Raw genomic sequence first — 14,227 nt, 5'->3', positions numbered from 1 at the left:
GTGATTTACTTCTCAGTTTTAAAACATTCAAAATCTTATGAACTTCACAGAGGAGGCTTCTCAGGCAAGCATGTTTGTGTGTAATACAAATTCAGTTGAGAATCTAGTTAGGAATTGACAGCCCCAACTTCAGTCTGTGATATATAAGAGGTATCATTATCGTCTCTGCAATGCGACATCTCTGCCAAGTCAAAACCTTCCCCTCCCACTGAGAAGTGAAAACTGTAGCTTGTAACCAAAATCAAGTTTAGTTTTGCAGATTGTTAAAGCCAAGAGTTTTCCGTATAGACCAGCAGTTCCCCTGTAGCTTGTCACATGAATTGAAAGTTACTTTCTTTATGAAAGAGTCATGTAGGAAAAGCAGTCCAGCAACAATATTTCTGCCATTTGTGGGCGGAAGACAGAGGATAGAAAATGAAAAGCAAGTATGGAAAAATGCATTTTTCTTCCCTGACTTTAATAACATACTGGTCAGAACTATAAATAAGTATATATATATTTTTTCAGCTTCATAGAGAATGGATTCCCCATAATTTAACACTCCAGCGATTTACTGAAAAATAAAGTTAAGTTTGAGTTGCATCACATTCGTGGGGATGGGGACTAATAACACTGACCCTAAGTTCAACAATTACTTTGTGTCTCCAAGTAATTTTGGATCATTTCAATATAATGCACCAAAACTAAGCTTAAACTAAGCCTAAACTCTTTAAACTGCAATCTCTTTACCTGGTTAAGAGTTTGTTAGAAAAGATTTCTGCTCAGCGACTTAATAATTTACTTGGCAGTTATTACACCCAGAATCATAAATATGTGTACACCCAGAGGCATAAGTGTGTGACCAAGAGATATGTTTTCATCTTTACTTCCTGTCAGATCCTTTTGAATTTCCTCATCCTTCACTGAAAGTACACTGACATTTACTGACCAACACTATTCCTTAAAAAATAAATAGGTTCCATTTGCATCTGGCTATATATTTGTCCTCATCACTACTGAGGTGAGACCATCATAAAAAGTTTATTTTTTCAAAAATAAGCACAACAGATTCTATATATCTAAGAAGAAAACCACTGCAGTTTAAAGTGTTCTGATTTTTGGTCTTGGACGCTTCATGTACCCTTGTAATATTACCTAGTGGCAACAGTTTCTGTCTGCTGTCAGCAGTTGCTTTCCTGGCTTTGGGCAGTGACTCATGATTCAGTTAACCTGAGATCTTTCGAACTTTCATTTAACAACATCATAATTGAGTGCAGCCTGAAGCTTTTGCCTATGACGTGTCCGGTGGAGTTTATTTCACAGTCTTTTGTTCATTTTTGCAAATATAGTAAGAATGTGCTTCACATCAGGCAGAATTTTCATAGATCTGCAAACAGCTGGAAAGAGACCTCCCTCCCTTAAAGAGACAAGACTGAGCTACGGATTTACAGTACGTCCCATCTTCTTCTTCTAGTCAGAGGAATTGAAAATGTTTTTCCAAACTTTAATTAGAAATGTGTTCTGTCATTTCAGACATATTATTAATCTTACAGTGGTTTTTAACAGGAAGAATGCAGAGCTTGTAATACTTGCCTTTGCAGTCTCTCACCTTCATCAATTTTTCTCTTAACTAAAGATAGGCTCCAGCTTGTAAAGAATGCTGAAGCTAGTTTATGCCCTTTAATACAGTTTTCAGAACATTACCGAAATGGTTTATTTTATTGGTTATTGTTTGCCAGTGATATTTTGAAATGATTACAAACTAGCAATGACAATCTGTCCACACCTTGTCATATCAAGGATTTACTCATTTCTTATGTTGCAATTCGTTATCTAAACTTACAAAAGCAGATTTGTTGGTGGTTTTAATGTCAGTAAATTGGTTCAGGATTCAGTGTAGCCAATCCTGCAGGTGTCACTCTGCTACCAACAGAGTGAGAATACCAATTCCAATTTGACAGAGAATACCCATGAAGCACCAGTGATGGAGGAGCTTATGATTCAGTTTATGCCAGTGTGGTCTATCGTCCAGTTCAAAGCAATGTTTACAGGACTTGTGATTGAATGGCTTAAATGAGATGTCAGTGAATGGGGCACCTAGGTGAGCAGTACTGCACAGATGACCAAAAAATGTTCTTGTGGGCTACTGGACCTAGGCCTGCATCTTGAGGGCTGTAATGGCTTAAAGAATATAGTTCAGGTCTTACCCTGCTTTTGGAAGAACAACATACAGATAGACGTTGTTGGTCTGACGTAGGTTTTTAGCTGGCTTCTGTTCCCAATACACATCCTCAGTACAGACTCTAAACAAATTCACTGTCACGGATGTCGGAAGGGCATGCCGTGGAATGACAAGGAGAGACGTAAAGACCCTGTGCTTAGTGGCAAAAGGGGCAACACGGAGGTTAGCCCAGGCTCTGGGGGTCGGACCATTTCGGTATAGAGACCTGTGCCCTCAGGCTATGGATGTGGGGCGACCTGGTACTAGGTGGGTCTCAGGACATCCATACCCTCAATGCTGAGCCAGGAGCAGAGCAGACCCAGGAAGTAAATAGGCTACACAACAAGACACACCGGAAAGACATGAATAATCACAGGGAACTAGGGACAGGACAGAAGAGCAGCGCCCTCTAGGAGTACAGGGCATGACACTCACCAGGTTTGCAGCAGATGATAAACATAAGGTCGCAACATAAATTCTCTATTGCAAAATAACACAGACTAAGTTCACACAACTCCAGTGCCTAAAGGACCACATTCTATTTAGATGTTCACTTCCCCTGGGATGTTACCTAACTGAGTTAACTGCTTAATTGGTCCCATTAAGGGAGTGGTGATTTCCGTTTCTTTGAATGGTCCTTAGGAGTAAAGTTTTGCACCCATGAAGCAGACACAATTTAGATCTGTCTGAAGTGTAATGTTGATCAGCAAAGAGTATTAAAAGAAGTACAGTAGTTGCAGATATCAAATCAGTGGCAGCTAACTTGAATAAATAACTTATAAGAGTTATTAATAAATAACTTATAAGAGATTTCAGGTGATTATGTTAATATATTCAATACTGATGTGGATAATATAGGAAGAAATGTTCTTGTTATGTCGTAACCGAAAGAAAAAGCCTAACATGTCCTTTAATACACAATGCAAAGTGTCAGTTATACAACGAATCTCAGAAGTAGTGTTAAGGTTTCTGCGTGGTCAATTTCAGAATTGTTCCGCCTTGGAAATGATTTATAGAAGTGCAAACAAAAGTCATGCATTCCTTTAATGGCTATCCTTCATGGGTAAAGATGATAATCATCCTTGCATCTGAAGGCGACAGATTAAACCAATACAAAATCCACACACTCTTTGGCATACTAGGTAGGTGTTGTCTACCTAATATGCGGTTACGCACTGTATAATCCGCTTATGGTAAGTTCTTTTTGGTGCCCTTGCTATGCTTCCTGTTTTGGGCTGTTGTGGAGTGTTTTGGATTTCAAAGTGCTAGGTTTTGTTCCAGAGGCATACCTGGATACCGATTTTATGGAGTGCAAATGTGTACAGTACATGACAATTTTTAGTTATATCGAGCATATGAGAAAAGATTTGAGCAACTTAGCAGCTGCTTATTTGTGTTAAGCCGATAAATGTAAATATATTCAACTGGCAGGCAGTCTGGCACAAAAAGTGTCGGCAACAGTGATCTTAATTCTGTGAGGAATATACACAGAAATATCACTGAAAGAAGCACTTGGTCTCTGTACGTATGGCATACATCCTGTGTATGTTAAAGAGCATAAATAGATTTCTATTGATCAGTGAAGAGATAACTATAAGTGCACATGGGACAAAATCTATATCAGTTTTCAAAATGAAAACAATGAATTACATCAAATGTAGGCATATAACTAGTGGCAGCAATAGTACCAATATTTACAGACAAAGCCTGGCTGTTTTCATTGTTTCACAGTGGATTTCTTTCTTTTTGATAATTACCAGAACTGAAAGAATCAGCTGCTAGAAAAAGGAACACAAAAAGGAACCCAAAGGTGGGAACATTTAATTTGTAGGATAAGTAAAAAATAAACAATTTACACAATATAAATTGGTATAGTATTTAAAGAAGGTTGCTCTTGTGAAACAATTAAGTAAATAAAACATTACTAGAGAAAACTGAAGTTAAGATCTAAATTTTAAGGTAGCGAAGGAAAAAGATATAAAAATATTTTCCTAATGCTTAGAAGAATAAATATTAGCATGAAATAAGTTGAAGCTTTGAATTTAAGTTGTTTTCTTGGCTAACTAATGACTCTTGTAAATATTGAATTTCAGCACGCAGTATTGTCGGAGAGATCATCAAGTCTGTTGAATGGCTGATTTTTTTAAGTTGATAAAAAAGGTGATAGATATCTTCTGGAATCTAGGCAGTCGAACGCTGCTGTGGGAGAGCACCTGGTCTTGTGGTCTGGTGGAATTCTCCACTATCTATAGAGTGCTGCTGTATGGCTCTCGGCCTGCCAGTGACTGAGGCTGAGTCCAGGCAGGGTCAGAGTTGAGCTTCTCTTCCCTGGTGTTGTGCAGAATCTTCTTGCAGCGGCGGACGCAGGCGTTTGGTGTGGTGGAGTAATCTGCTGTCTAGGCACTGGAGCCGGGTGTACTCACAGCCTGCAATCCACCAGGCTTGAAACCCGACAGGAGCAGTTAGAGAGGGCGAGACACATCACACTGGCACCCCTTGATTTTAAGCAGTAGAGTAGAAGGTGATTTTTGCTTTTGCTTTATCCCAGAGACATCTGCATGGGGCAGATGTCGGGCTTTTCCTGAACCAGTATGTTTCAGCTGTGCATCACCTGCAGTGTACATCCTCTCATTGGAGGAGAATAGGTCAACAGACAGGTTTTGTAGTACAAAAAAAAGCCCCTGTTGTTTTTTTTTTCGGTTATTTCACTTTCTGTGATACAGTATATACTGTGTTTTCCTTTCTCTTTCTTCCTGCAGCACCCTGCAGTGAGGTGCTGATATAGACTGGTAACCTCAGGAGTTAATTTTCAACAGAACTTGAAAACAGTGAGGGGGCATCTAACCACATCACTCCTTCCAGGTCGACCGCTGGTCCTCTGTGAATGCTGTATCTGAGCCTCTCCCAGCCTCAGCTGCTCCTCCACCCACAGAGTCTCCATTGTTACCGCATGAACTATTTCAGAACCGGCTCCACGGCCTCTGGAGAATTTGTTTTTCTTTGCTTCGTTTGTAAATACCAGAAACCCCATTTCTGTGTTGTTAGTGTCAACTCGATTTGTCCGAACTGGTAGGTGTTTTTCTTTTGTTTTCCCCACCCCATATCTTTCCTCCAAATCTACGCTCTCTCTCCCCATCTCTTCCACTCACACTGACACCTGAAGAAGGCTCAGCTGCCAAAATGTGTGTTTTGCTCTTTATTTTTGCTTTTTAGTTTGAAATTGACCACTGCATATTCCATACTGTTTGAAGCGAACTGACTTAAGCACACTGTTTAAGACAAACAAGGCAACTGTTGTTTAAAATTCATTCTTCATTGCGTTATGAGAAATATGTAAAACATGTATTTTGCAATCAGGAGTGATGCCAAATAACTGTCATTCTACTCATTCATTGGGGCTACTAAATAAGGAATAAGGAACCTGCTGCTTAATTAATTTAAGAGATGTAATATTGCTGTGCAAGGTGCAAAGTTACTGAAGGTTCAACAATCCAAAGGAATCCTACGAATCCGTAGACATAAAAACCAGAATCTGAACAAAATGTACAGATAATCAGACCAGAATCTGAACATACATTTTAATACGCCGCAACAGTAATTGGCTTTCAAAAAAGACACACTTCCTAATTAAGTTTGTTACACAATTAGAAGACTTCCAATGTAGCTGTTCTAAGGTAAATGTTCAGTTAGAATTCTAGAGAGAATAATAATTCTGTAGAGAATAATATAACCTGATCTCATGCCAAGATCCCATTTAGCCATTTTCATTTATGTGACAGAAGATGTAATTGATAGTTTATTTAGTAATATAAAATCTGAAACACACAAACCAATAGTAAGACAAAAGAAACTGAGATTTATGAGGAAAGCTCACTTTTCTAAAGAAAGTAGAAGCATGGAAAATAACCCAGGGCCAGACATCTGAGGGAAATGACGAGAGCTTTGACAGTGCAGTGACACTTAAACAGGTTGAACCATTTTCAAGTCTGCTTTCATTTTGACTGTTTTATTTATCCCCAGACAAAAGCTTACAGAATATTTTAATTAGTTACATGTCCTAATATCTGGTCATTTAAGGGTTAATGTTTTTGGTGTTTATCTTGCTTTCTTATGCTCTCTGGAAAATCCATTATAGTGCTCTATTTTATAATTAACTTTTTGGGTTTACTTAGCTTCATGCTTCGTGATTTCACACCATATCTTACTGTGAATCAGTTACTATTTTCCTTATAACACATTCTTTGGATCCAAAACTCTGTATTTTATTTAGAAAATATATTTTTCTGTTTTTTTTTGTATATATTACTATTTTCAAAAATATATTGTAGAATGAACTCCATAGATTGTAACTACTGTAAAGCAAGTTTTGTGTCTGTAACAATTACACATCACCTAAATATCTACAGTAAGTCTACAGTACCTAAAGATTTAAATGATGCTGCATCTTCAACATGCACATTGCAAAGGAACAAGCGAAGGCTCATTCCTTGCTGAAAAGCAGACATAAGGAAGGAAAAACGCAGTGTTTCAGATATGGGGCTTTTTTTCATGTGTGAAGGGTAATGAGGGAGAGAGCAGAAACATAAGGAAAGGGGGAGGAGCAAAGAGGACAAAAGAAAGGGAATGTGAGAATGCACAGAGGAGGAGAAAAGCAGGCTAAAGAGATGGTTCAGGTGGGTAGCTGCGTCAGGAACAAGTAATAGGTTTATTCCATGCTGAAAAGAGAAGAGAGAAAACACCCAAAGAAGGCTCCACAGCCGAAACGTTGTGTTTTCTTTCTTCTCTTTTGTCATGATCACCATCCCTTCTCTAGAGGGCGCTCCATCCCTTTTGTATTTTAGTTTCATTATCACGTTCACCTGCCCCCTGTTCCTCGTATATTATTTAAACCCGGTGCTCTGGAAGCTCGGCGCTCAGCACTGGAAGACAGACATCTGCAGGCCCGCCTAGCACCAAGTCGCCCCACATCCGCGGCTTGAGGGCACAGGCTTCCGAACGGCGTCCTGACGAGCTGAGTCCAGGGCTCGGAGCGCCTGGCCTCGTCACTCCGTTTTTAACTTCCTAGACCCAAATCCTTTGGATTTTGGACTGCGCCCAGATTTCCCCCTTGGACTGTTGTGGACCTTTTTGCCTGCACTCCCCTCTTGCACCTGGATCACTGTCGGCACCACCCCCTGTTTACCACCCCTTCCTCTCCTAACTGCGTTTTCCCTGTAGCCCTTCTCCAGTCACTTCCGGGTTATACCGTCTGCACAGGGTCCTAAACTAGGCACTTCACGGGAGTCAGGACCGGCTCCCATGACATCTTTTCAGCATTTAATACACCTATTATTGAGTCCTTTTCAGGCTAAAGAGATGATAATCTTGGGTGAGGAATCTTGGCTCACATCTGTAAATAAATAGAACATTTTATGGAGAAATCAGTTGGTCATCGGATGACGGGGGGGGGGGTCTGAAACTAGTTTAAGCAGAATTTTGGCTTCTGATATTCTTCTTGTATAAGATTTTTTCACTCCCTGTGAAAGGGTGCAAACAGAAGAATCAACGCAAACTGGGATGAGGGAGATCCAGAGGGTATTATGCTAGCCCAGCAATCTCTTTTATTGCATCACTTTCAGGAAGTGTCCTGTTGTCTGCATTGGTGAAACAGGAAGAAGACTGTCCATCCATTTCAGGGAAAATGTCAGAGTAATGAGTATCAAATATCTCAAAGTTTGTCCAAGGGAATAGTTCCTCTTTTTACCTCTCCATGAAATCACTGCCCTTTGTGTCTATGTGTATTCCTGTGTATATCTGCCCACACACCTGAAACAGCTGTTTGGACAGCTGAAACATTGTTTTATTAGTTTTTTTCTTTACATTATGGAATTAACCTTGACTTATTTCTCTGTTTCTAAATTTCCATTTGTTACTCATTGGAAAGTACAAAATTTTTTTTTGAAATGCTAGCACATCATCATATAAAAATGTGAAAAGGAAAATTATACATTAACATAAACACATTTCTTTAATCTTTACAGCATACCATTATTGGCAATTTTATTTTATTTTTTACATTCATAATAACCGTACTCTAAGTATTCAATTTGAGGTACTGTGAATGACCTTTTCTAGCATATTCAGTGACACATGAAAGCAGTTTATCTTTTTTAAGCTGTATAAGGTGGAAGCCTATTTAAAACTTCTTCTAAATAAAAATCTATTAATTTTACAAACAGGAACATTCAAATGTGGTAGAAATCCATTATTTGTCTGTTTCCTCTAATAGCATCTTTGTCCTCTGGGTTATTTTTTCTCTGTTTGTGCCCCCATTTGCTCTTTTAAAAGGCAGACGTATCTGTGATTTTGAAACTGCTAAGCTCACAATTCAGTCGAATATATTTAACACTGTTCCTGTTTCTCATTTCCTCCCTCATCTGGCTATTCTACACATCCCCTTCTTGCCACTGCTTTGATCTGCGGCTGAAAATAAGTTTTGTTTTGTATGCAATGGAGAAGATGAACATAACTATATAAATAATCTATTCATCATCATGTTTTTATGGGAATAGCATGTCATTGGCGCAATCGACAACACAGAGTTTTGTTTTATAATCCAGTCGTGCTGTCCAGCTTGGGATCTGCAGACCGTTTTTTTCTTCATGATCAACTGCATTGCCTCATTATTTATTGCTATTCACTACAACAACTCCAGCCACATTAATCCCATAATGAATATAATGTACAGTATAGCATATTAAAGTTCCCATATATTCAACACATGGCCTATATTCATTCTACTTTAGATCCTACTGTATTCTTCTGTGTGTTAGACTAGCCATGCTCAGTAGCTTCATATACAAATATATAAATACAAAGCGCTGTCCTCTCTGATATTAACAAACATGTCTTTAGTGCACGTAATAAATAGTTTACAAAGCTGTTACCAACCAAACACGTTTTGTAAAATTAGACATTTTAAGTACTTCGCTTTCTAATTGGTGTGTTTATCATAATTTTCATTTTACCATAGTTGTTAGTGTACTTACCACTAAGGCAGGTAAAACCGTGTTGATGTCAGTGAGTGTGGTACAGATGCATGGAGCACTATGCTAATTGATGTGTACAACTGACTGACGCAGACAGGAGGAATTAGTTGCTACAGAACTGAAGTGATGGATGGGAGCCTGACTGCACAGTGCCACCTTGATCCAGTCCTGGAACCTCACTTATTGCCCATCCTGTGGGCTCATCCTGGCATAACAACATTCCCACAGAACAGCACATACAGTATCCTCGTCCTGCCTGAACGAATGTACTGTGTAACGGCTCCTTAAGAGATAAGAATCTGAGTTATGCTATTTGTGCTCAAATCTCCAAATCTGAGCCCCATTGGGCAGTTCTGGGATAAACTGGAATGCAAAGTGTTCAGTAGGGCTCAGAGGCTAAGAAACAGGCATGTGCTTGTCTAACGTCTAGGACTGAATCCCTGAACATCATCTACACAGCGGATCAAGGGATGTGACGCAGATGTACAGCTCGTGCTGCTCTCAGCAGTGCCCACTGACACTTCCGGCCTGTGACTTTCACAGTAGACCCCCCTTTCATAAGATCAATTCGTTTCACATGGCAGCTTTCCTGGCAACTCAGTGGCGCAGTGGTACGGAGGGCTGGGGCTCTGGGTTCGATTCCAGAGCAGTGGTGCCACGATATGTGCATAGAGATGGTACAGTATGTTCTCCCCGTGTGGGTCTCCTCCAGGTGCTCTGGTTTCCTCCCACAGTCCAAAGACCTGCTGGAAGGCTAATTGGCTTCTGGGAAAATTGGCCCTGATGTGAATCTGTGCATGTATGTGTGTGCTCTGCGGTGGACTGGTGTTCTGCCCAGGGTGACCCAGCTTGCGCCTGTTGCTTGCCAGGATAGGCTCCGGCTCCCCTGTGACCCTGAACTGGAGGGAGTGGTTGGAAAATGGATGGACATCTTTCATGTCAGGACTGTCACGATCGTAAACACTCCAGCCCTTCCTTGTTTTATACTCGTCTCCCACACCTGCCTCCGGTTCCAGCCCCCCGCGCTATATACAGTAAGCCGGCCATTCCTGCCTATCGGGGCTTAGCTTTGGAAGATGGACGCCCGGAAGCCCACCTACCCGCAAGTCCAGGAGCGACCCAGTGGCACAGGCTTCACAACGGCGTCCCGACCTTCTGGGTCCAGGATAAGGGAGTATCTGGTCCTGTTACCCCCTTTTTATTCCCCCGACCCTCCGCCGGATACCGCTCCAGCTTTTAACTCTGTTTGTCTGTCAGGATGGATCACCCAGTCTCAGACATTTGCTACACTCTTGGATTTGCCTCAGACTCCCTTGGACTGTTTGCCTCGGCAACACCTCCCCCGAACACCAGTGCACCATGGACACGCCCCCTGTTTTCCTTCCAGCCCCTAGCATGCCTCTTTCCCAGTGTTTTCTTCACTCCCCCCCCGGACTGTGTTGTCTGCATAGGGTCCTGAAAGACCACTTCCTGACAAGGACATCTCAAAGCACGTTAAAGCAGAAGTAGGAAATTAACAGTATGTAAGTAGAAGGAACTTACTGAGACTACATTAAAACATCACATCAAACATTAAAAATGCTAGACTGAAGAGACTTTCTAGCTGACTTTTATATTGACGCACAGTGTAATGATGAGTTGCCAGTTGTTAAGTAAGTAACCTTAACCTTAAGATGAAATTCAGTTTGTACAATTAAAGAAAAGCCCAGTCTAAAATTGTAATGCAAACCTGTGCTAATCAATCGATTCATGATTCATAAACTCGTATTAAACAAGGCATTTCTGACCATTTTGTAAAAAACAAAACAGCGACATGTGGTAATTAGGATAAATACCAGGACCTCTGGGTGGTAAAGGTTTGGGAATCATTGCCCAGCTTGGCTACCCTGAAAATATTATATGTTTACAGTACATCACTGGTTGCAGGCCAAAACCCATTGAGGAAAAGAAGAAAATAGATCTAATCTGGTAGGCTGGGACATTTGAATTGTGGCAGTATTTCACAAGTGTGAAAAGAATGCTGCCGTTGTTAATTTAAATGCCAATTTCCATATCTACAGTTCTGAGATCTTACCAACAGCAGCTTTCCACTTTTTACTTTTTGCAGTTCTATCTAGAGATTTGATACACATTAAGCTTATGCTTAATACACCAAATACATATACACTCATACACAGTATATAGTTTCATAATAACTGGGATTTTTTAATGACTTCCTCATAAATCACAGGGGTTTTACGGTTATGATTAAACTGGTCTAACTAGTTCTGCTGTTGAAAGTCCCAAGATGCAGCCACAGTTTTCTAACTCAATGTGATTATTATTTAAATCTCCTGTGCTTACCCATGTATAGTTCATATCAATATCCACAGGTTAACAAGACAAAATTGATTATTTTAAGTTATTAAAAACGATTCTAGGTAGGAAAGAAGTGATAATAACCAATTTATAATCACTCACCACAGTAGCAGTCATAAATTATATTTTAATTCAAGTCTTTTTTTTCTAACTGCTCTATGTAACTTTCACATTGTTTTCACTGCAAGTCACCTTTGATCAAGGCTTCAGCAAAAAACATTCATTAAACTCATAGCTTTGTCAAATTGACATAAGAGCAACTCTGATTACAGCGAAGGAGCTAATGAATTTCCTGTACAGATTAGAAAACTGTTTTTACGTATTTCCCTTTCTTTCTCTCCTATCACTTGCTTGCTGTTCAGTTTGCTCTTATCAGCACAGATAAGTTTGCCTCTTGGAAGCTGCCTTGGTTTCTGAAACAATTGTTCTTTTATTGATAACCTCCGAAGAGGACTGTGTTGTGAGCCCATTAGTACAGTATGAACTAATGCACATGGGGAGTAAATGTTTGTAATACTGTATCACGCTGACAAAGAAAAAGGTAAATAAAGTTAAAACCCTTTACAGCAGGGGTGTACAACCACAGTCCAGGTAGGCCAGAAAGATTCTGTTTTTCTTTCCAAATAAGTCCTTAATTTCTTAATTAAACTCCTAATTTGCTTAACTGGACAAGTCGAACCTTTCCTTGTTCTGAAGAAAATGGAGATCTGTAAGACCAGTTGGACAGTGGCCCTTGACAACCAAAGCTAAGCTTCCCTGTTTTAACCCCAGGTGGACATCTTCGATTCCAAATTGCTTCATTTTTAATGAGAATGAAATCTGCAACAAATTACATGTGTTTGTTTAACTGGTTCATTGAATGCATGAAATAATTATGCGATATACTCTGTTCAGACATGTGAGGGTATATTGTTGCTTACAGTTTAACATCAGACCCAGACGATCTGTTATTTCAGACTTCAGTCAAAACAACATCCCAATTATAGTCATTCCAGGAGTAGTAGACACTTTGTTAGTGATATTTTAGGCCATTCTATCTGCAATAATGCATCAAGACACCAATAAAAAGGTTTTGCTTTTAATAGAACACGTAATAAAGCAGATTTGCTTCTGTGTGTTGTCTTCCGTTGTTTAGCATTTAATATTTGTCCAGCCACGTGAGCGGTTGGAGGGATGGTGTTTCTTTTGTTCTTGGCCTCATATGTATATTGTTTTAGGGAAAATTCCAACATCACCATGACTATGACCAAAGCTGTGAGCTTTAACTTTATCCATAACTGCTTAGAAAAACCCTGGCCTCAGGGACAAAAAAAAAAAACGCAAAGAAGAACGCTTTAAAAAATTAACAGCATTCAGTACATTTCCCCAGCATCTAAACCATATTATTTTACTATCTTTTAAAGTATAATTAACACCAAGATAATTTGTTGAACTGTACTAATTTCTCAACTGTATCTCTTCTATGTTCACTGAACACTCATCTAAGGCAGCACATAAGGTAGTGTAATTTTAAATTAAATAGTTTAGCGAACAGCCTGCCAACATATACAGTAACTGTAAGACTGTATTTTAAACTAATCTAAGATGTTATCTCAGCAGGGGTTATAAGATGAGGCGGTGTCAGTTTGTATCGCTCCCCTCGCTATGCATGTCACGATCAGTATTTTCTAGCCTATTGTATCAGCCATTTCAATAGAAAGCTATGCCGATACTCACCTTTCAGTTCTTGCAATTGCCTTATTGTAGAATTACTTATAAGTGAAAAATGGTATAATGTTTTTTTATAATCATCCAGATAAAATTCATGTTGTTGCTGTTATTAAGTGCCTTGACCATATACAATATAGGACTTTTCACACCTAAGGATCTCAAAGAGCCTTACATATAGTCATCTGGGTGAAACACGACAGCCATGGTGTACTTAAGACAAAGCAGATCAGGTAGATGACTGAGATTCACCATTTATATTAAGGGTAGACTTTACATGTGGCATGTTTTAGAGCTGGGGGGGTAATTTAGCCAGGACACTGGGATTCCACACCCCTGCTCTGAAGAACAGAGCAGTCCCTTAGGATCTTAAATGATGAAGTAATCAGGACCCTGGGCTGGCACATCCTACAGTCCAGTGTTCCCCAGTAACCAGTCGGTGGCACTGGTTTTTGAACACTGCGATCCAGAGCGAAGAGTCCCGTTGCTGCTGCAAATACTGTAGCACCAAGCTCTTTCACGAAAAGCATTCGCATAAACTGTAAGACTTGTATGACATCTCTAAAAAGATTCTAACAATTAGAATGACCCCGACAGTGGGGAGGTTTCTTTGTATTAAGCGATCTCATTGTTAATGTCTAATGTGGGTGAATTATGCGAACATAAATTTGCTTATGGCGTTTGCATATGCATAGTATGATTCAAAAGTTTGAAAGGTATTTGGTATTTAGACAATAATTAATATGCAAGGATATAGACAGGAACAAAGTGGAATGTCATCGTACTTAAATATCAATGTCTGCGGTCGGTAATAATGTCTGTCTAATGTCTGAATATAATAGGAGACGGTTAACTGTTCAGGGATGCAAAGGCAACAGTGAATAATACAAGGACTGCTGTGAACCTCCTCATGCTCTCTGTTCATGTTGCACCC

At 39.7% G+C, this 14,227-nt stretch overlaps 1 long non-coding RNA gene across 1 annotated transcript; it reads left to right on the top strand.

Moving 5' to 3' along the window:
* Nucleotides 1-3,141: 3,141 nt before the first annotated feature.
* LOC148675458 (uncharacterized) lies at nucleotides 3,142-8,998 on the top strand. The gene is made up of 3 exons (XR_015935532.1): nucleotides 3,142-3,393; nucleotides 3,961-4,010; nucleotides 4,960-8,998. It is a non-coding gene; the product is annotated as an uncharacterized LOC148675458 (long non-coding RNA).
* Nucleotides 8,999-14,227: the final 5,229 nt, after the last annotated feature.

This window comes from Lepisosteus platostomus, chromosome 3 (assembly GCF_059453375.1).
Source record: "Lepisosteus platostomus isolate fLepPlt1 chromosome 3, fLepPlt1.hap1, whole genome shotgun sequence".
NCBI lineage: Eukaryota > Metazoa > Chordata > Actinopteri > Semionotiformes > Lepisosteidae > Lepisosteus > Lepisosteus platostomus.
Note: the sequence above shows the minus strand (reverse complement) of the source record. Positions and strands in the feature narration are given on the sequence as shown.